The sequence below is a fragment of the Dreissena polymorpha genome, chromosome 2, assembly GCF_020536995.1.
Source record: "Dreissena polymorpha isolate Duluth1 chromosome 2, UMN_Dpol_1.0, whole genome shotgun sequence".
Classification (NCBI taxonomy): domain Eukaryota; kingdom Metazoa; phylum Mollusca; class Bivalvia; order Myida; family Dreissenidae; genus Dreissena; species Dreissena polymorpha.
The window spans coordinates 135,315,571-135,337,840 of record NC_068356.1 but is presented as its reverse complement, the minus strand read 5'-3'; the positions used below and the strand labels follow the sequence as shown (position 1 = coordinate 135,337,840).

Sequence of the window (22,270 nt, the reverse complement as noted above, 5' to 3'; positions counted from 1 at the left end):
ACTAAGAAGGAATCTATTTAGAATACATAAACAATTATATAATGTCAGGATATCCTGGCCTCTCATAAGTAAATACATATCTATGATGTCTTGCACAAATGTTCTTAAGCTAAAACTATTGCAAATGTTTTGGTAGAAGCTTTTAAACTTAGATCTGATAAAGTAAATCGCTTAGCTGCTGTATAATTGCATGTTTACACAAATGCATGTATCGCACAGTCTGACATGTTATTTGTTATTATGCAAGCGTTTTTTAGTATCATATTTATAGCATACTTAAATATGCTATATTGTAATTGTATGATTCCCTGTCTTGGCAATATTTCTTTTGAATATATGTTCTTGGTCAAAGGCAGAATGCCGCATTGCCAATAAACTATTAAATGAAATTTATTGCAAATTAGTTGTGTTTTTTTGTCATGGCATGTTTGAACAAATGTGTGTTTCTTTTTTGTGACAATCGCTTCATCGATTTCAAACTTACTTGAAGGTGCGCTTTTGTATGTAATTGAAATAACGAAAATGCACATTCGATTCACTTTTTTCAAACCAACATCTTCCGGTGCATGTGATTTGTAAACAATATAGCAATTTCATCAGTAAATACGTATGTGTGTGAATTATAAAATAAATGCATTTTAAACATTAAAGGGACTTGTTCACACTTTGATAAATTGACAAAATTGAACAAAATTGTTTCGGATTTGCAAATTTTCATTGTAGTTATGATATTTGCTTTAAAAAAAAAATAACAAATTGTTTCCATGCTCTAAAATTTCCATTAAATGCAATTTTTGACGATTTGAAAACCTGAAAATTATAAAGCGTCTCAGACGCGAAATGAGTTATTTTTAGTCAGAAATTGTGAATGGGATCCCAACTAGTATACCAGATTGCAGCCTGCGCATGCGCGCTGCGCTTATCCGCTTTTGGTTTACAAACAATGCATCTCATTTCTGTGATCGAAAATATAAAAAAAGAGAAACAAAAGCCGGAGCCAGCGACATCGCTCGAATTTATTCAATCTTGGCGAAAAGACTGAGTGTTTGCAGAACCATAGGAGTATCGTTGGAAAAGACGAATACAGGGTAATGGCTTAAACACGCGAATTGTAAGTCATATTTTAGAAGCTACGTTTAGTTTTTGGCAAGTGTTGCCTTTTTACAAAGGAATTTTAGCAAAAGTTTGGATAGGTATTTAGTTTTATTGTATGGATATTTTACTCTGCAACGAAACCAGATACGCACTGATAACATAATTTGTTCATTGCGCGTTTTAAAATAAGCCTTTATGCCCCTATGCCAAGATGTTCGTATCAATTTAATGAATTCGTTATAACTTATAAGGAACACTCTAACACGAGTCAAATGAAGCATCAAATTAATGTTAAATGATGAATTATGAATGATTAATTTATTCGGTATATATTATATTATAAAATATGCTGGTATGCAAATGTATATGTTATATTATGTAATCAATTATCATGATATGATAATATGATTATACAGTTTATTCCCTGATTTTAACATCAATTTTGTTGTTTCTTTAAATTGATATGTGATCAATTTTATATTCTGAAACAAACCTTCTTTTTAAGGTATTTAGGAAGACGTGCTGGCCAAACTATTGCAAGTTTGATTGTTCAGCATAATGTTAGAACAACAAACTCTTCACCTATGCACGGTCATCAGCCCCCGCCAGGTCCTGGCCTGTCATTTGTGTCACAAGGAAGTACCACACCTGGTCATGTGTCAGGAATTGGAGAGATAACATCTTACTTAGAGTATGCAAACAACCCTGTCTTAGCATATTTTAATTGATAAAATAATATATTTATATTCAATAAGATTCTATGTGCTTCCTAAAGTTTCTTGGGAATATAATTGCTTTATCATTTTTTTTACCAGAAACTTTTTATGTTATGAAAACCAGAGGATATCCGATAGCTGGTTTGTTTTCTGAACCGTTCAGATAACTTGCATGGTGCTTGGGCATGAAATTATTTCAATGCCATTCTCCTCCAATCTCTAGTTGTACAGTAATTGTCAGTTAGTGACTCAAGTATGATAACTTCAAGTTAAGATCATACTCGTGAATCAAGTAGCCCAGAAAAGTATTGGTAGGTTCATAAGTTAATACTGGTGAATCAAGTAGCCCAGAAAAGTATTGGTAGGTTCATAAGTAAGTTAATACTGGTAATTCAAGTAGCCCAGAAAAGTATTGGTAGGTTCATAAGTTAATTCTGGTTAATCAAGTAGCCCAAAAAAGTATTGGTAGGTTCATAAGTTAATTCTGGTGAATCAAGTAGCCCAGAATAGTATTGGTAGGTTCATAAGTTAATACTGGCGAATCAAGTAGCCCAGAAAAGTATTGGTAGGTTCATAAGTTAATACTGGTGAATCAAGTAGCCCAGAAAAGTATTGGTATGTTACCTGATTGGCATGATATGAATAAAATAATGTTTAAAATAGCAAACAAATTTCATACATAGTTTTTATGATAAGTTTTAGTGTACATTTCAAAATTACAAATATGCTTATATGTTATTTCAGAGTAAATTGAAGGCAGCCAACAATTGGACGGTGGTGCCAATCAATGAAAAGAAGGGATACACGTACATGCACTGAGTACACAGAGATCATCAAGGAAAAAACCCTTCGATCAAAGTTCCTTTTTGATTCAGCTTATCCAAAGCTGATTTCCTCTACAATTGCCCCTTATATATCCACCTGCGGCTAATGAGGAGCTGCAATATCCAATAGGTCAAGGGCAAGCAACCCGGAAACAATATGAAGATTTACTCATACAAATTGGTACATGGTGTATGTAACTATGTTGTTTTAACTAACTTCAACATAACTGACTATGGGTAGGAACATGTTGTGTGACTTTGGCAGCATGGTTTTATTGGATGTATACCATTGAGTATGAAAGTGCATGTGTGACCCTGGCTGTTTTTTCAGTCAGTAGATGACTTTAGTATTTGAAATGATGCTTGAATTTATATGTGTAATATGAAGGCGTGACCAAATGTGTGACATTATGGTCGACTGTCCTGTCATCATCATGGTGATAAAATGTGATTTTAATAAGTGAACTGCTTATAAACATAAGGCAGAAATATCATTGATAAAATACTGATGAACATAGCATACAAGTGCCCTGAAATGCCATGAGAATATGTATTTGAGTTTTAAGTGTGTAAGGTATTGTGAATTTTGTTAATTGTTTTGTTATAAAAATATAGGATCCAAAGTATTCAATCATAGATCACTCTGAAAAAGAAGAATAAGTAAAAACCTTGTCTGGCAAATAACTACATAAATAATGGGCCAAGTTCCAGATTTTTTTGTCACAAGTCAAGACCATTAACAGGAATTGTTGACTCTTATAGGTGTTATGTATCATGATTTGTGTTAAGTTTATTATGGGAGACCCATGATCAAACATGGTGAATTAATTGTTTTGTTATTACAATAGAGGATCCAAAGTATTTGATCATAGGTCACTCTGAAACAGAAGAATTTGTGAAAACCTTGTCTGGCAAATAGCTAAATAAACACTTGGCTCAGCATTTTCCTGATTTTTTGTCACAAGTAAAGACTATGAAAAGGAATTATTGACTCTTTTAGGTATAAGCTACCGTAGTCAATGTTGAGTGCGTGCTGCACACCACATTTGTTTATGTTCCATTAACAATGACATCAAAGCACAATGCTATATATAGATTATGTATTGTTTTCCATTGTTTATCAGTCTATAAACAACCATTTATTGTAATAGCCTTACATAAACTGTCATAAAGATGATAAAGTGCTGTTAATCCATTAAAGGGGCCTTTTCACAGATTTTGGCATTTTTTTAACTTATTCATTAAATGCTTTATATTGATAAATGTAAACATTGGATCATAAAAGCTCCAGTAAAAAATCAAGAAAAAAATTTAAAAAAGGAAAAGAACATTGCCCGGAGCAGGTTTCGAACCGTGACCCCTGGAGTCCTTCCAGAGTCCTGAAGTAAAAACGCTTTAGCCTACTGAGCTATTCCGCCGAGTACACATTCGTGACGTATTTTATACCTTATATAAGCAATCTTCGTAGTTTCACAAAATTTAACGACAAAAACAGAACTCTCCAAATTATTCAATCGTTTCGCGTTGCAACGCTTTATAATTTTTAGGTTTTAAAATCGTCAAAAGATGCATATAATGGCTATATTAGAGCATGGTTAATGTTCAGTATTACTGTTTCCTCACAAATATCATAACTAAAACGAAAACTTACGAATCTGAAACAACTTTTTTCAATTTTGTCAATTTACCAAAGCGTGAAAAGATCCCTTTAATAAAAAATTGGTGGAATTCAGAAATAATCTGATCTGTCAAATGTTGAAAGTTGGAAACAGTTATTCAAAATGTTATCAATTATAGTTTTGTTTCATGAATATAGAGTATTATGTTTTGTGTTCATTATGTTATGGATTGTGTTGTTTTGGTTTAAAATGTTTTAATAAATAACATGAAGAAATAAGCAGCTAGTTGTTCAATTTTGATTTATTATTACATGTATATTACACAGCAAAACATTACTGCAAGAATGTTAAGTGAACACCTTATTATAATACATGTTGAGTTCAACACTGAACAAAAGAATATACATCAATTAAAAACGACTCATAATACATAATTATATGAAACTGCATCATGATTCAAAAGTTAAAGAGCATATAGACAGCTAAAACCTAAATAGGTGAGCCTTGCCCTGGGGAAATGGGGCTTTATGCATGTGCGTAAATTGTCGTACGAGATTAACATGTGCTGATCATACCAATCAGGCAGACAATTGCTGCGTTATTGTATTTTTTGTTGAAAGGGTGTCTCTTAGAGAAAATCCAGATAAGGCGGAAAGTGTTGCCCCTGATAAGCCTGTGCAGTATGCACAGCCTAATCTTGGACAACCTTAAGTACATGCATTATACCCCCTTTTCCTAGAGCGAGGCTCAAATATTAATTAAATGATTGATGAAGTCTTCCACATAACATCTTTTAAGAAACTTTCAGTAAAACATGTTTATTTGATGTCAGGCACGGCAAAATCAGTAGTAAATTCATAGTATTAATTTGTGTTACATTATAATACTTACATATTGTTGCTGGTTATAAAGGTGGAAAAAGTTTGAATATGCATTGCTAAAATACATGTTAATTTTCTAAGAACTGCCCCTTTTATTTAAGGAATACTGTATGTATGCCCCTGTGATATTTCTGACAAAAGAACAAGATAAATAAATAATGATTAATAGAACAGTAAACTTGGTTTTCATTTTGTATACAAAGGATAATTATGTTCTTATTATTTACACTATATTGAAAGAAATAAGATTACATCATTTATTAAAGAATGCATTACTGAAGATTCAAATTTTAAACAACCGTTTATCCACTTAAATGTTGCAAGCATTTTTAAACAACAAGACTAAAAAAGCTGTTAACAATAATTTTATTAACTACTTCCTTTAAAAAAAAGGCAGGTACAGTTTTGTTGTCGTCCCGTTGAAGGTGTCCATGTATCCAAAGGATGTACTGTGATCAATCTGTGTCCTCCACATCTTCAGTGTCAACACGTTGTTCCAAAACGTTTCCTGGATAAGGAGAGTGAGAGGATCAGTCACCACTTAACCCTTTTTCTGAAAAATATGAACACATAAAAAACTCAAAACCCCTTGCTAAATCTATCTATATATATATATTAGCTGTTATTGTCCAACTTTTAAGATGCAGGAACATAATGGCCACTGTTTCGACAGTAAATGAGTTAAATTTTCTACACTTTTGATTTTAAGCTGAGACAATTACATGAGTAGTTTTACGTGTTCTATATTCATATTACAAGCAACAATATTTGATAAAGATAAAATGCATTACTAATTCCGTTAAACAGGCCCACAGACAAATAAAATATTTGATATAGATAAAATGCATTGATAATTCCGTCAAACAGTCCACAGAAAAATAACATATTTGAAATAGATAAAGTGCATTATTAATTCTGTTAAACAGGCCCACAGAAAAATAAACATGAAAAATGGGTCATATTCAACAACAGTAAACATACTGGTCTCTGGCTTGTACAGTATTGTCAGGACATGCCACAACAAAGCTGGTCTTCATCATGGTCTACCAAATGGACAATTCTTGCAAACACACCATCATGGTTAGCTTGAGGATGGTCCAAGCTGGGCCAGGACAGGCTGTCAGTGATAACTGCTGACTGTCTGGCAGCAATTTCATTCAACAGCTTCTGTATAAGTAAGGTGGTCTATGATATCCTTGAAAAGACATTTCTGCATTTAACAATAAATGTTTTGAACATAAAGCTAAGAATTTTGACACAAGATGTAGCTACATGTACATATAGAATTTTTTATTTTTCATGACACCATTTTTAAACATTCCTGTCAGTTTTTTTGTTAAATTTCAATATTCACCTAGTGTAGTGTAGGATCATTTTTTTAAATTCTTTGCTCATGTAGCAACACAGTTTTACATACAAAGACGTTGTTTTATATATCAACAATTAGTGCGTTGAACTGTGTTTTTTCTGTTTCCATTCAAGAATATTGTGAAATGACATATAAAAAAATTCAATGAAATCTCAACTTGCCTGAATATCTGAAAACATTATCTACAAATTATTTCAAAATTCTCAAATGAAATCAACAGAAAAAAATGCAGCTAAATAAGTATACCTTTTCTGTTTCTTGTACCAAAGTGACAAAATCCAGTGATCCCTTCTTCATAAACTTCTTGGTTTAATTATGGTTGTATCCTATTGAAAAAGTAAATACACAATTTAAACCACTTTTTAAAACTATTTATGGTCTCTATTAAAAAAGTGAGTTGTAAATATGTGGTATTATTATCTAATAAGTTTTCTTTGACATTCAGGAAATCAAACCTTGAGGATATTCAAAACAATTGAAAAAAGAGGAATATCCAGAATATTCTTGGCTTTTACAAATATAATGATACATGCATTTCAGATGACCTGTATTTGATTTATTCAAAATACAATGTACTGTTGAAATACACATTTATCAAAATATATACATGCTTTGCTAAATTAACAAAGAATATAAAAACAAAATACTTCAAATAAAGAAACAATAAGATGCACGAAAATAAATTGGGGCGAGTTGTCTCTTGGTTGGAGTGAGTGACCATATGTTTGATGCGAGTTTGTTTTGGGGCAAGTTGGTATTGGGGCGAGTTGTCTGGCGCCAGCTACATGCATTTGATGCCATGAATTACTAAACTGTGTTACTATTTTCAAAAATATTTTGGTTATTCAGTTTATTTATAAAATAGCTGTGCAGAAGAAACTGATATAAATACATTAACCCTTTGCATGCTGGGAAATTTGTCATCTGCTTAATGTCATCCGCTGAATTTCTAAAATTAGCCATTTCTTCGATATTTTTCAAAGAATACTATCAGAATAGCAAACAGTTTGGATCCTGATGAGACGCCATGTTCTGTGGCGTCTCATCTGGAACCAAACTGTTTGAAAGGCCTTCAAAATTCGGTTCCAGCGCTCAAAGGGTTAACTATGAGTTTTGGTTTTAAATTAATAAACTACCAGTACCATTCAAATGCATTTTAGTTAATAATAAATGTCATTGTCATATAACACACAATAATGAATATGTCAATAAATGCACAGCATCTTGAATTGCCTGCCAACAAATAATGTTGTCACTGTCAGTTATGAGGAAAGAAAAAGATACTGTAATGTTTAAATTATCTCAGTACTCCAAGGCTAATAATAAATTTAATTTATTTGCGCGAATACTTAAGTTAATTCTGTATTCAACTTGGCTTTTAATTTTAGTCTCTGTCTGTAACTTAAGTGTAAACGAGAGAATCAGTATTTACGCGTTCTGTGATGTATATGCATATACTTATGTAACGAAAACGAATCATTTGATCAGTTATACTATTTTAATCTTCTTTTATAAAAAAAAATCATACGCACTATTGAGTTTTACAATAAAAAAACATATTTTACCTTCTTCTTCCGTGTTTGACAATAGAGATTCCGCCATATTTATTGTTGTTATTGTTGTCACAATGCGTGTTTATATTTAAATTTATATTTAACATCTATATTTAGTCGGGGAAAAAAACCATCCAAGGGTCAGTGGTTCGAGCCTTGTCGCGGCTTACTTTTTTCTTTCTTATTTTAACTTTATTTTTGTTTTATACTGGAGCACGTTATTTGCGATGTTTAAATTTATGAATTTAAAGCATTAAATGAAAAACTTCAAAAAAAATGCAATTTAAGTGTGAACAAGCCGCTTTAAACTTCCAAAGTTATTAATAATTCAATAAATTTTCAAACGTACATAATACAAATTTAAAATGCACAAAACATTACCTGTCTTTCCCTTTCCAGCGGACGTTGTTATGTGGGCCTATTCTATAAAACAGAAGTTAACACTTTCGTTTATAAGTAAAAATGTAATTAAACGTGGTATTGTGTTAATCTATGCTAATTTGGGTAATTTCCAAAAGTATAATAAAATGAGATGTATCAATTGTTGTTAATGGTGTAAGTACATGTATGTTTACCTGTTGTTTGCCTCGTAATTTCTTCAAACAATCTAAAAAAACGACAACATAATTTGTCAGACTTCTTATTTAGGGAACAATCAATATGGTATTCTTACATTACTAATAGGTTGGAAATAACTACATGCAATCACATTATATATAATTGTTACTTCCTATGTAAGTTTTATAAAACAATAATATAAATGAAGAATGTACCTTGGCCATACCTTAAACGTGTCGAATGATGTGCAAATTGTTCTCCAACTTACACGATTTGTTATTGTATTAATTAAAACATTCTATATTATTATTCTACTGGATTTCGGGAGAGCGTTTTGTGTAAGAAATCATACAACCTTTTGTGTATGGAAACGACACTGCTATGAGTATACATTCGCATATAACCAGAAAGGGGACGAGAATAGTCATTTCCACCATGATCAGAACTTTCTTGCGAACAAACAGCTGAAATCAAGTATTCAAGTATTCATACTTTAAATACAATAACTTGTAATAAAATGTGTAGAATGGCCAATTTTGAGTATGATGTTAAATGAAAGTATAATAAAATAACACGTTGGAAGCGTAAATCAAGACATTTTGTCTTGTGTTAACGTGTGTATAAGTATAGCATTATGCTCACAAATTATGCGTGGTTTTACTCGTATATTAAGATTAAGTATCAAATCCACAAAAGATATGTTTTGCAAAACATATAAACTACATGTATACCATTTGGTCTCGTTTTTGTTGCACCTGTTGACTGTGGAGCGATTGTTGTTGAACCTATTGGCTTCGGAGGAACTCTAGGAATGCACTGGTAAGTCCCGTAAACATCTTCACTAATTTTGTGTACTCGCAAACTCCAACCCAGAGATGTTCCTTGTATGGTATATGTTGAATTGTCTTTCGATAGATCCACCAAATGACAAGATTGTACAACCGGATTTGGTTCGCATTTCGCGATAGTTCTGTTTTCAGTTGTGTCTACTTTGACAAACATGTAGGTATAACTGTCCTCTGCCCAACATTCAATGTCAACATATGCCTTTGCAACTGTAGTTGTCTTCGGTAACTGTTTAATATAATCATTTGAAGCTACAAGTGTAGCTGAAAACAAGCAAATCATATATTATATTATCTTAATCATAATTAGAACAATAAAACTTAATACAACCACTTCCGAAAATTTGAATTTGCATAGAAGAATTATAATAAAAGAGATAAACTGACACTGAGCAGCATTTTGGCTGTGTAACAAATGTCTAGCATCAGAGTCAAATGTTAGAGTTTGAAATTGCATGCTTATTTCTTTTGAAAATAAGCTACAGGTATATGCGAATGTCAGTGTATATGGTATGCCACATCGCATATTCATAACTGATTATGAACGTTGCTAGCTTTGAATACCGTTTCGAAAAATATTAAGGATCTTGTTAGATCATGCGTGTCAAGATTAAAGTGAAAATGTGTACTTTTTTTCTATAGTTTTAAGCAGCGACATGTGTTTTTTCATGGCTTGAACTTTGACCGCGTCAGACCTCATTCGTACCGCAAAAAACATAATTTCGGTGTCTTACATACATTCAGCTTCAGATTGGCCATTACATTACGAAAATTACTCAAATGGTGTGGACATGCATTCCTTATAATACAGTAAACCTTTAACTATAGTTACCTTGAGCCAAAAACAAACTTATCCAAACGAGAAATCGCATTATCTGAAACAGAACACAAACAGACCATAATGAACTCTGATGAACATCGTTGTTCTTGTATTAAAATATCATCATGGTTGATGCGTATCATGTTATTGTAATTGAAAATAGCAATCTATTTGATACCAAACATGTCTTGGATAGAATTGCCAAATAATATATGTGTAGCACTCCTTCAATAACACACTGCTACACTTAACAATATTATACATACATTCCCATTTACTGAATTGTTACAATGACCACAATCAATTATTATATTTACATGAAAAACAATGGGCCTAGTAAAAAAACACTGTCAAACGTTTTACACAGGAATAGATTAGAATATGCGTACAGTAAATACCTGGTGTTCAGCAACACATTCAAACTTTAAAGTTAGGTCATATGTTATTGCAAAATGTTTTTTGTTTGAAAAGAAAGCTGACAAAAATCACCGTTAACGGACACCTATTACGATAATTATGACCATACTAAACGGAATAATGGAATCGCTACAATTCTGCATTTTAGGCGGAATTGAATATGTGGTGTGGCGTTTATCTTGTTAATAGTGACGTCATTACAACATGAACGTAATATTTGAAATATACGTGTCTAGCTTTTTTTGTTTCTGCTTTTTTTAAATTATACTACATCGTGGTATCAAATTATTGGTGCTGTATTCGAACAAGTCACGTTCAAAAATAGCGCGTCCCTTTTTTCTACAAGAGGTATGTAATCGCATTGATTGTTAAAGAATATGCACGTATTCGAGCATTAACTGGACCCATTTTGTGACCTTTATTATAGATCAGTTTCCGTTTATTCCATTTATCCTTGTTTTGGCAATACCGTGTATCTTGAACGTGATCAAGTCTCCGTGCACGTTCGGGACTTTTGGCAAATATATTAAAATGAATCACGTTTTTTAAAGAATCAGTTATGTTGGGATTAACCATTTTTAAAACATGGGGTCGTTTGTTAATCTAAATGCGTCTTTGTTAACTTGTAAACGAAATATGAACGTCTGATAGGTATGTTATCAAAATTATGCGATGGTGGTGAAAAACGCATACCCAATGAAATCTGTCATGCAATACCCATTGTCAAACATAAGCGTTTCTTTTTTACAAGATACCAAGAAATTAAATCTAAAAACGAAAGTAAGAAGTTCCAATTTTAACAAAATTTACAATGAACCTTAGTGTTCCATGATTCAGATACATATTTACAGGCTATAGCTACACTCTGGATGAGCGGAGGAGTCCGGAGATTGCCGATGTATCACGATTGGCTATAGCTAATTAACATACCCAAGGGTTAGCCATAACATAGAAAGGTAGATAGACTTATTTTCCTCCATTCATGAAGAGCATAATATATAATACAGATTTTAAATAATTAAATACAATCGAGTATATACACATACAAGAGATCAACATGAAGCAACCCAATACAGCCATTAGATAATTTACAAAGATAAGTAACATAACTAGAGTATATATTTAAGTAATTGTTAGGTCAATGACATGAATACAGTCAATGATAATGATTTTAGTTCATTAATTCAATAATACACACAAGCACGCACGCTCGCACGCGCGCACGCACACACACACGCACACACGCACGCACTTCCGCACACACACACACACTCACACACTATACGTACACACATACACACATAACACACATAACAAGAGAAAACAGATAAGAACAGTATATAAACATAGCAATTTAAATATATACTAATGATATAAGAATACCTAGCAGAATGCCGCATGATTAAACACAAATGCGCACGTTTATAGAGACCGAGTTTTAGTTTAAATACTATGATATTATGTATTCGCCTAGAATATGTCTTAAAGCGAAAGCGAAAGTAAAGACATAATTAGCGAATATATGTGATTAGCAAATGTATGGAATTTTGACACACGACCAACCAGATACAAATCACAAGTGTTGCCTTCCATAGAAGACTGTTATAGTAAAACGTATACAGTCATAGAGAGGTCAAAGTAGTTCCTCATGGGAATATCATATGTGTCATACACTACATATAATATTGGCTGTAGGTTTGCACAATAAGAATATATACGTATACATTTACATAACGACACTAGGAGACAGTTATAGTGAAACGTATACAGTCCTAGAGAGGTCAAAGTAATTCCTCATGGCAATATCATATGTGTCAGACACTACATATAATATTGGCTGTAGGTTTGCACAATACGAATATATACGTATACATGTACATAAAGACCACAGTATTCATTATGGACAATAAAATACGCATACAGATATTTGCTATATTTGCAATATAATTAGAGATTACATTAAAAAAAACATCTGGACATGCTTCTCATCATTGGCAGCATTGGCATTAAAGTAGCAATTTACAAATTGAGACAATACCAAGGTGCAAAAAATGCTTCTGAGGTGTTCAGAGCCCAACTTTAATATGTTCACACATTACTCAAAGGCACTGATCTAGATGAAGCGTTAAATGTCTTCAATCCCACAACTCTCGAGTATAAGTGTCCACAATTTCTCACGTTCGGCTTAAATAGCAGTACAATAACACAACTTGTGGATAATCAGGCTTCCCGTTCTGAAGTTACAAAGTTTGCAGATCTGCATGAACCGATATGATATTAATAAGCCGATGCCATTCATTAGGGTTTTGCACAAAGCTAAGAGTTTCTTATTGTCCTTTGCGATTAACCAAAAGGAATGTAACCGTTAGTTTCTATTTCATGCGCCGTTACGCCACATGGGTCTCTAGCTTTTAAACGTTTTACCATGTCTTTGTTGATACGCGTCACGATATTGCGTTCAGTGATTTGCTTCCACTATCCTTTGGAAGGGAATGTTCTGCGTTCGACATATGAATCTAGGTAGTTGGTAAGATTGTATCTTTGTAATATTGTGTACACATCAGGAATAAAGCCGAAACATTGACGGTCTATATCAAGGAATCGTGTAAGTCTGTTGAATAGATCTTTTGCAAGATACTGTGGATTTAATCTGCAAATTTGTGGTAATTTGAGTTTTTGACACTCGAGTATGTAAATTATTGGTATAGCATTTATTGTTATTAGACAGAAATCCGTAGAATTGCATTTCTGGTATCCTTGCATGTGTTTTAAACAGAATTTTTGAGTTATTTGCACTTTCAATAGGTCACTTGATGAATTGTTATTCCAAAAGCTCACCGCCGTATATAGCCCTAGGTAACACTGTTGAATTGAATATCGTACTCATAGTGATAGGGCTTAGTCTCTCAGGCCCCATACCTTTAGCACATACGCGTATATACGTCCCTCTGAACTTCAACATTTTTTCTTTAAAATAAATTAATCTAGGTTCTATAAATATGTTGTCGTATTGCTATTGTACATGTTATTTAGAAGAGAGAGTATGTTTAAAATTTAGCGCGAAATATGCACGGGTTTTCCGCTTCGGGGTTAATATAAGTTGCAATGCTATTCCTTCGCTGTTCAAGGGGTGTTATCGCGATCGTGTGGGATAATAAAGGTACAAAGCGTTGTGTGTTCAGGTTCTTCCTTTTACTTCAGATTCAAATATAAACAATGACGTATATAAACAACAACAAATATGGCGTGACGTCAGGGACGTAATACACTTAAGCGCGGCGCGGCAAATGACGTTACGTTACATTCACAACATTCTGGGGGCCGCGAAAAGTGACAATTATTAACAATCAGAGGAGAATATGTATCATTACTTATGATATCCTGAATCATTCGTTAAAATCTTAAGATTGCAGTAACACTAATTTGACCACAAGTATACACGTTGATTTGAAATGAATATCAAATGTTTATCACTCAATTTCTGAATAACAATTTCTTAACAACAATTTAATAAGTGTCTCTCGTATTTCAATTACATGTACACTCAACTGTCTATTTCGGTATTTCAATCACAATTGCGCGTTAACCTTTAATACTTAATTGTTCTCTATTCAACATCACTGACTGTCTCTAATGGTTAGAGTTTGCACGTTGTACGTTTTGGGAATAAATCGCCGCTCTGTTCCATTTCTGCAAAGTTCTTCTTGTACGACTTGGTAGTTGAATAACTTCTTAAGGTGATTGGAAGCAGCAATATATGTCGTAGCATTGTCTAATACCATCACCGTGGGCAACGACTTTCGGCTGGCAAATCTCCGGAACGCTTGAAGGAACGAGTCGGTTGATAGGTCAGGTGGGGGTGGGGTAGGCGGAGGTTCGTCTGACATGTAAGAGCAGGACTGAAAGCCAGGGCTAATTGTCGCGTCGTACACATTACCAACTGGCTGACTTCCGGACGATGTTTGCCTTTGATACGGAGACTCAGTCCTATTTCCGTTCGTATATTGCACATGCGACATTGGCTGACTGTAACTACCACCATCGTTATAATCTTCTCTTTGGTTGTAGCTGTTGTCATTTCGTATATCAATTTGAGTTGGTGGATTCAACTGTAACTGAATACCAGATGTCGACTTATATGGGAACTTATTCTGTTGTGATTGTTGCCCAGACATTGGCGGAGTTTGTTCCAACTGACGCATGTCATATGCACTACTTTCTTGGCCGTTATTATATCCACTAGATACATTATTAAGTGCTTGGTACCCAGTTCCGATACGATAATCTGGAAGTGTAGAGTATTTATCACGTTTCTCCAGAGGGGTCGAAAACTGACCGGACCCGATGGGCGTGGGTGACATAGAGGCGCTTTTTCCGGGACCTTTCTTGATTGTGAGCTGCAGGATGTTTGTGGCCCCGCAGACCACCTCCTGGGCCTCGTTGTGGCTGATGTTCGTGGCGTTCACGTTTCCTATCTTCAGTACAACATCGCCGGGAGCCGGGCTGTTAGAGTTCGCCGCCACACTTCCTGACGTCACAGTTCTGTCGGGAAAGAAAGAAGAAGCCTCTGGGTTCAAACCATTGTTGTTGCGCTGCTGATTACTTGAATTTCTCTGGTCATCTCGTGGTAGATCGGTAGTATGCGGGGCTGCTCTCTTCTCCTGTTGATCTCGGAAAGCTTGTAAGCGACACAGCTGGATATCCAGTTCCGCTGAATACGTGTCTGTTTGAAAGATTTCTTCCTCCAATCCCTCTATCTCCGTCTGTGAAAGTATTTTCTCATTCAGTGTCTCTAGAATCGTGACTTTCGCTTCAATAGTGTTGAGAATAGCGTGAAAATCGGTCGGATAGTATATGATTGCAGCTGCCGCACATCTACCCAGTTCCCATGCTTGAATGATTGTTTAGAGTCGACCCCACCCATATTGAATGACCTTACCACCATACTAGTGAAATTCCGTCTCCGTGGTTACGCCATCACAACAGACATTGAGAAAGCCTTCCTTCATGTCGGATTAAATGAAGGAGACCGAGACGCTACCAGATTTCTATGGACAAGCGATACTTCTTTCCCAACAGAACTGTAAGTTACAATTCTAATCATTCAGTCAGTAGCAATTCGACGCAATTTTACAGGCTACCTAAAATTGCATTACCAAGTTTTAGTGGAGATATATTGCGATGGCAATCCTTTTGGGATTCATATGAGTCTACCATTCACATGAACGCTAATCTGACCGATGTCCAGAAATTCACGTATCTCAAATCCCAACTTGAAGGAAATGCCGCACGAGTTATTGAAGGTTTTGCCATGACTAACGCAAATTATGCACGTGCTATAGATCTACTGAAGGAAAGGTATGGCCAGCAACATAAAATCATACACGCTTCCATGCAGGCTCTATTACAACTACCCGCCCCGTCCAGTAAAGTGTCCAGTTTGAGAACTTTTCATGATAAAATGGAGACCTACATTCGGAGTTTAGAAGCTATGGGTCAGAGTCAAGACACTTACGGTTGTTTGCTAGTCCCAGTTGTTATAGATAAGATGCCAGTTGAAATTAAGAAGCAGTTAGCTCGTGAAAAGGGAGATAACAGTTGGTTACTAGAAGATCTGCGTCGTGCAATCAATAGGGAGATTGGAATCCTAGAAACAGGTAACATCCGTAGCGAACCGGAAGTAGAGGAGTTCAGCGCAACAGCGTCATTTCATACAGGAGCGAAATATAGGAAACCCCCCACGCCCACAAATCCCGCCACCCCCAATTACCCAAGACCTTCAACCGGAAGTTCATCACACAGACCCGAGATAAAGTGCGCCTTTTGTGATAGTGACCACAAATCCCATGAATGTAAAACCCACCCAGATGCAGAATCCCGTCTGAAAATAGTAAAAGAGAAACACTTGTGTTTTAACTGTTTAGGCACTCACCAAGTAGCAAAATGCGGTTCAAGGAGACGATGCCAATTCTGCCAGCGAAAACACCATACGGCAATTTGCAAATCAGGAGAAAAGGACAACCAGACGAAAAACGCCGAGACTGCATCGCCGGAAACAGCCGTACTTCATTCATGCACGAGCCTTCCAGACAAGGATGTATTGTTAAAAACTGCCATAGCAACCGTATCGTCTGTGAAAGTACAGACTGAAGCAAACATCTTATTCGATGAGGGTGCCCAGAAGTCGTTCATTACGGAACAATTGGCACAGGAACTTGAACTCCCTATACAAGGCACAGAAACTATATACTTATCGTCGTTCGGGAGCACTAGCAACAAAGCACAGAAAACAGATGTGGCTATAGTGAACGTTGTTACAGATAGAGGCCAGAAGATCCCGATACGAGTATTAATAGTACCTACCATTTCAACGCCCCTCAACCAGAGATACCAACAATCAGTGTCCGATTTACCGTATCTACAAGGTCTTAAACTCGCCCATCCAGTTACAGGAAACTCCATATTTACAATTTCGATGCTGATAGGTGCAGACTTTTACTGGGATATCGTTGAAGATCACATAGTACGTGGAAATGGACCCACCGCTGTGAGATCAAAGATCGGCTACCTGTTATCGGGACCTTTCCAAGCACAAAACAACCGAGCTACAGATCACGTGTTCAATGTAATGGCGTCGCCTATGACAACGGACGTATTAGAACGTTTTTGGAATCTGGAGAGTATGGGAGTTACTCAGAGCGACGAGAATATAAACAATGACGTATATAAACAACAACAAATATGGCGTGACGTCAGGGACGTAATACACTTAAGCGCGGCGCGGCAAATGACGTTACGTTACATTCACAACAGGTGTATTTGACAGGGAAATTTATGGAAAAAAGATTGAAAGGGTGATCAAGCAATTGAGGCTGTCATCTCCTTAGTATACTTAGTATTCTGAACGATAAAGTTTTCGGACAAGAACATGGATTCTCACAGAGGACTGAATTGGACAGCGAAAAATTAGAGAAAATGTCATATTTGATGTTTTTGTTTATTTGAATAAGACTGGAAATAACTGTCAGTTTGCCTGTAATAATACATGCTGGGCAGCATTAATTAGTGCTAAAACGGGTACCCGAAAACAAAATCCCCGCGAATCGGAGTCAAAGTTTCTACGAACGATACCGGTTCGGGTCGCAAGCTACGAGTACTAAATTACATGTTGACGTGTAGTCAAATCATTTCTTTTAAACAAGTGAAGTAAAACCATAATCTTTTATCGTTTTAAGCAGTGTTGTTATTACAAATAGTCATAAATGAATAGAAGTGACGCACCAAAAGCATAAACGTCGAGTTTAATTTGTTATACACATCACAAAATGACGACGTTAAAAACGAAACATGTATTATAAAATATATCGACTTCAAAGTAGAAAAGGCAGTTAGAGATTGCAGTGAAAGTTATTTTGGCTCCTGAAAATAAGACAAGCTTTTTTTTTGCTTGACAGGTTGTTTTTTCTATACATACACTTTTGATCGCTATTCCAAGTAATACTAACATTTGCTGATTAAGTTCAACAACGTTGTGTAAACCTAATAAATTGAATAAATACATAGTTATATGAAGTTCAGTATTTCATTCATAATTAAATAAATAAAAACAATAAAAAGTATAATATTCTAAACAATATACTTGACAAACAGTTGAGTGTTTAAGAACGCTAAAAATGCTATGACAATTAATGTCGTTTTATTGTAATCAACTTATTTATTAGCTGACCCGACCCGAATTTTCTCGGGTATTTAAATTCTGACCCGTTGACCCGACCCAAAAAATATTTTAGACCCGTGTGAGCCCTAGCGTTTTATCCCACCATTAGACGTGCACTGTCGAAATAAACCACTGTGGAATATATTTTCCTTTATTTCGGCAATGCTGAAATATAGCTGTCAAGCGCGGTGGACTCTTAAATCAGTCATATGTGGAGGATGGTCATATATCATCAACTATAAAGTTATCATTTTAGTAAAATTGAATCAGATTCAACAAAACAAACAAGTTGATACCAAGATGTAATATATTTTCAACACAAAATGCAACACAAAAAGCAAAAAAACAACATTTTTTTACAAATATTAAGTGCGCGTACTCATGACGTCATTATTGACACGTCAAACGACAAAAGTCATATTCTGTCCCGCTAAACCTGCAGTTTTTTTAGTTTTGTTTCATTATTTCTTTAAAATCGGGGACGTAGAGGTATGATAAACAGAAAAAAAAACAGGTTAGTGCCTGATCTTTTTGTAATATATATAGGCTCGGCATGAATAAAATAATAAAACAATGTTTGCTCAAAATAACTTTAGAATTTTCCGTGTAGTTCTATTTTCCTATTCTATTTTTAAAGAAATAATTGACGTCGAAGGAAATTGATGGGATAAATCGAATACTAGGTCGGTGCCGAAAAAAGCGAAGTTTTTTTTGCTCGGCCCGAAAATCTGAACCACTCGCCAAGGCTCGTGGTTTAGATTTTCTAAGCCTCGCAAAATAAACTTCGCTTTATTCGTCACCGACCTAGTATTCTCTGTAATCCCTCTGACAGGTATATTGGATAACCTTATTGTTTTGTCTTTTTGTCTGATTGCTGAAACAAACTTGATAAGGGTATAATTTATCTGCCTGTGATGCAATAGTGAGTAAATAGAATGCACATTCATAGTGGTTCGTTTAATGTGCTTTATGAATTTTGAGATTTCTCGTTTTCCGTTTTCAAAAAAAATATAATAAATAAATTCAAAAAAAATCTCGGATTACATGGTCTTGTATCCTTATATAAACATATTATCACAAAGTTGCCAATCTAAGTTGTATTGGCAACACAGTTTGATGAACCACTATCATACCTATTATACGAATTCGTTGCTTTAATTTTTTGTTGTATTAATTATTTTGACCTTTTTAGGACAAATATATGCTGTACACGTTTTTGAATTGGTTCCTTTCATATGATTTGAACAAATTTTTCACGACAATTAAGGTGCACACATCTCATTATTTCACATGATAGTCATGTGCCAGAGATGACGTGGTTTGACGATGAGCGGAAGAAAATATTGATATCTAAAGAGTTATTTAAACTATTCAGGTGGTTCCAAAATTAAATTTAAGAGACAAAATGATATTGTATCATCATATGCAGATTTCTTAAGAATAAGGGACATTTTTATTTAACAAATTAATTAGGATATTGGGTGTACACAAGTTTTTAAAGTTTAAAAACTCAGAAATGATATTTTAAGAAAATGGAAGGCAACCGGTATATTCATATATAAAACAACCATAGTGACGTGTCCCGGTGAACTGAAAAAGGTGTTAAACTTTGTGTTTTTCAGATTCATGTATTTCATTCTCTTTATATGAATATTTATTAGTTTACATTTGAAAGTAAGTAAATCATTGTGCGTTTTTAATTGAATTCAATAACGCGTGTTAATTTTCTATAAATGAAAAATTTAAAGGTTAATTGGTCTGTAGGTGATGGTCTTTCAAATGTGATTTTCGTTCCAAAGGGTTGGTGGCAAAAATTATGCATATATAAGTTCTAATAACAATACTTTTGATACAATGCGGTAGAAACTTTGTTTGTAGAAAAAAGTTTCACGGTATCTATCTTTAGTAAAATTTTTTAGATAAAACGGAGATTATCGGTTTCGTTTTATTTAGATTTTTGATAATCATTATTATTATTGAGTTAGTGCCTTGCATCATTTGTTGTGAAATGCACATCTGAAAAAGATTTATAAAATACTGTCCTTATAATAAAACAGTAAACATATATTACTTGTATTTTAAAGCCGTTTGTTTGTTGTTGTTTTTTTTGTTGATATTTGAAGGCAAGTTTGCTTGTTGTGGAAAACCATATCGATCGAGTAGTCATTTGACCGTTTCATGAATGCAAATCGGCTTGTGTGGTCACTTAACCGTTTTTTGAAGGCCAGTTGGCAAGAGTTAAATACATCAGTTGGCGCGTGTGGTCAGTTGACTCCATTTTTTAAAAGCAGAATGGCTCGTAATAGATGCTTGATGTGTAAATGCCAGTTGGCTTTCATTATAAGGTGACCGTTTTTTTTGTCGGCCAGGTGGCAGGGGGTGTAAAAGCCAGTTGGCTTGTGTTATCAGTTGACCGTTTATGTTGGTCAGTTGCCCATCTGTGGAGAAGCCAGTTTACTTCTGTTGTAAGTTTAACGAAATTTCAAAAATGTTATGTTGGAATTGTTTACACATGCTTGCAAGTTTACATTTTTAGTAACTTTGCAGTTTGAAAGTAATATAAAATGTACAAGGACAGTAAATGTTTGATTTTAATTATAATTAAAAAATTTATTTATCTCTTTGTTTCATTCTCTTGTATTTTGTGTGTGATCAGATGACTGTTTATTGAAGACCATTGTTTTTCTGATGAGGACAATCAAGTCGGCTTGTGTGGTTAGTTTCTCGATTGTTGAAGCCCATTTTGCCTTATGTAGATATTAAGACAGTTTTTCTATGTGGTCAGTATACCGATTGATTAAAATATCACGATTGGTATATTACATTTCTTGATAAAGTTCATATTTTCAGTATTTTCGGTAATAAAATTTCGCGATGTTAAATCGAAAGTACATCGCGAAATTAGGTGACATAACGGCATACACACTATAAATAACGCAAGTAGATTGATCATTTTATATATTAAATATATACAATTCACTACGCATGCTTAATTTGCATTCCTGGATTTACCACGTGACGATGATAATCAATCTACGTGCGTTATTTATATTTAACTGGTAGTTACCTGGTACCTGTACCCAGTAAAATTTATTACCAAATAAACTGAAAATATGAAAACTTAACAACTTTTTTCAAGTAATGTAATATACCAGTCGTGATATTTTAATCAATAAAGACTAATAATTGTAACCAAACTGTATTTAAGAATTTTTCTTTTTTCGTCATTCGTGGTTGACGGTCCCTTTAAAGTAAATGATTGTATTTGTTAACCAGCCGACCCAGTTCCTGTGGGTTTGAGTTTATCCGAGTGTAGTACGGATTTTAAAGTTAGTACATCAAAATATAACATTGTTTTTTAATTATTGATATTGGGCTTAGAATATTCCTATGGAAACTAACCCTTGTTTGATCTGAGGCTTAAATTATGTTTGTCTAGGCGCAATCGTAGCATTGCTAAGCCGGTAGTTGAAAAAAATACACCAGATATATTTAAGAAACTCTAGAACACCTTTGTTGTCGAGAGTGAATGTTCTTCTAAAAGACTTTTCGATATTTTTCTTACTATATGCTGGTTATCTTTAAAATAATTAAAAAAGTGTGTCAATTAAACGATCAGCTGTGTTTGTAGATACTCACGGTGAAATTACAATGAAAACTCAAAATCGAACATTTTAAGAGAAAAAATTGAAGTATTGATTACGAGAACAAATACAAAGACTTGTCATGTAAAATTGTTTTAAAGGTTTATACGAGTGGTTACATAAATAAAACTATTCTATATCTTAGAGTTTATAAAATCGACAAATGACATCTTTTGGAATGATTTTGCACTTTTCCAGCTAGTCACTTACGG

The 22,270-nt window shown here is 34.3% G+C and overlaps 2 protein-coding genes and 2 long non-coding RNA genes across 8 annotated transcripts in view; 2 read left to right on the top strand and 2 right to left on the bottom strand.

The window, feature by feature from the left end:
* LOC127869107 (uncharacterized) overlaps window positions 1-22,270 on the bottom strand; it is a 147,196-nt gene that overhangs the window by 4,732 nt on the left and 120,194 nt on the right. The window lies entirely within an intron of this gene.
* The window catches only part of LOC127869103 (alpha-(1,3)-fucosyltransferase 10-like), a 109,904-nt gene that overhangs the window by 46,210 nt on the left and 41,424 nt on the right, over window positions 1-22,270 (top strand). The gene's annotated exons all lie outside the window — the stretch shown is intronic.
* On the top strand, window positions 939-4,532 carry LOC127869116 (uncharacterized). 2 transcript variants are annotated; one of them, XR_008044409.1, is made up of 3 exons: window positions 939-1,088; window positions 1,601-1,786; window positions 2,556-4,532. It is a non-coding gene; the product is annotated as an uncharacterized LOC127869116 (long non-coding RNA). The 2 variants fall into 2 exon arrangements; XR_008044408.1 differs by having other exon boundaries at window positions 939-1,111.
* LOC127869118 (uncharacterized) lies at window positions 4,509-8,119 on the bottom strand. 2 transcript variants are annotated; one of them, XR_008044410.1, is made up of 4 exons: window positions 8,070-8,117; window positions 6,751-6,830; window positions 6,117-6,330; window positions 4,509-5,688 (listed from the first exon to the last, which is right to left on the bottom strand). It is a non-coding gene; the product is annotated as an uncharacterized LOC127869118 (long non-coding RNA). The 2 variants fall into 2 exon arrangements; XR_008044411.1 differs by having other exon boundaries at window positions 4,561-5,688; window positions 6,117-6,302; window positions 8,070-8,119.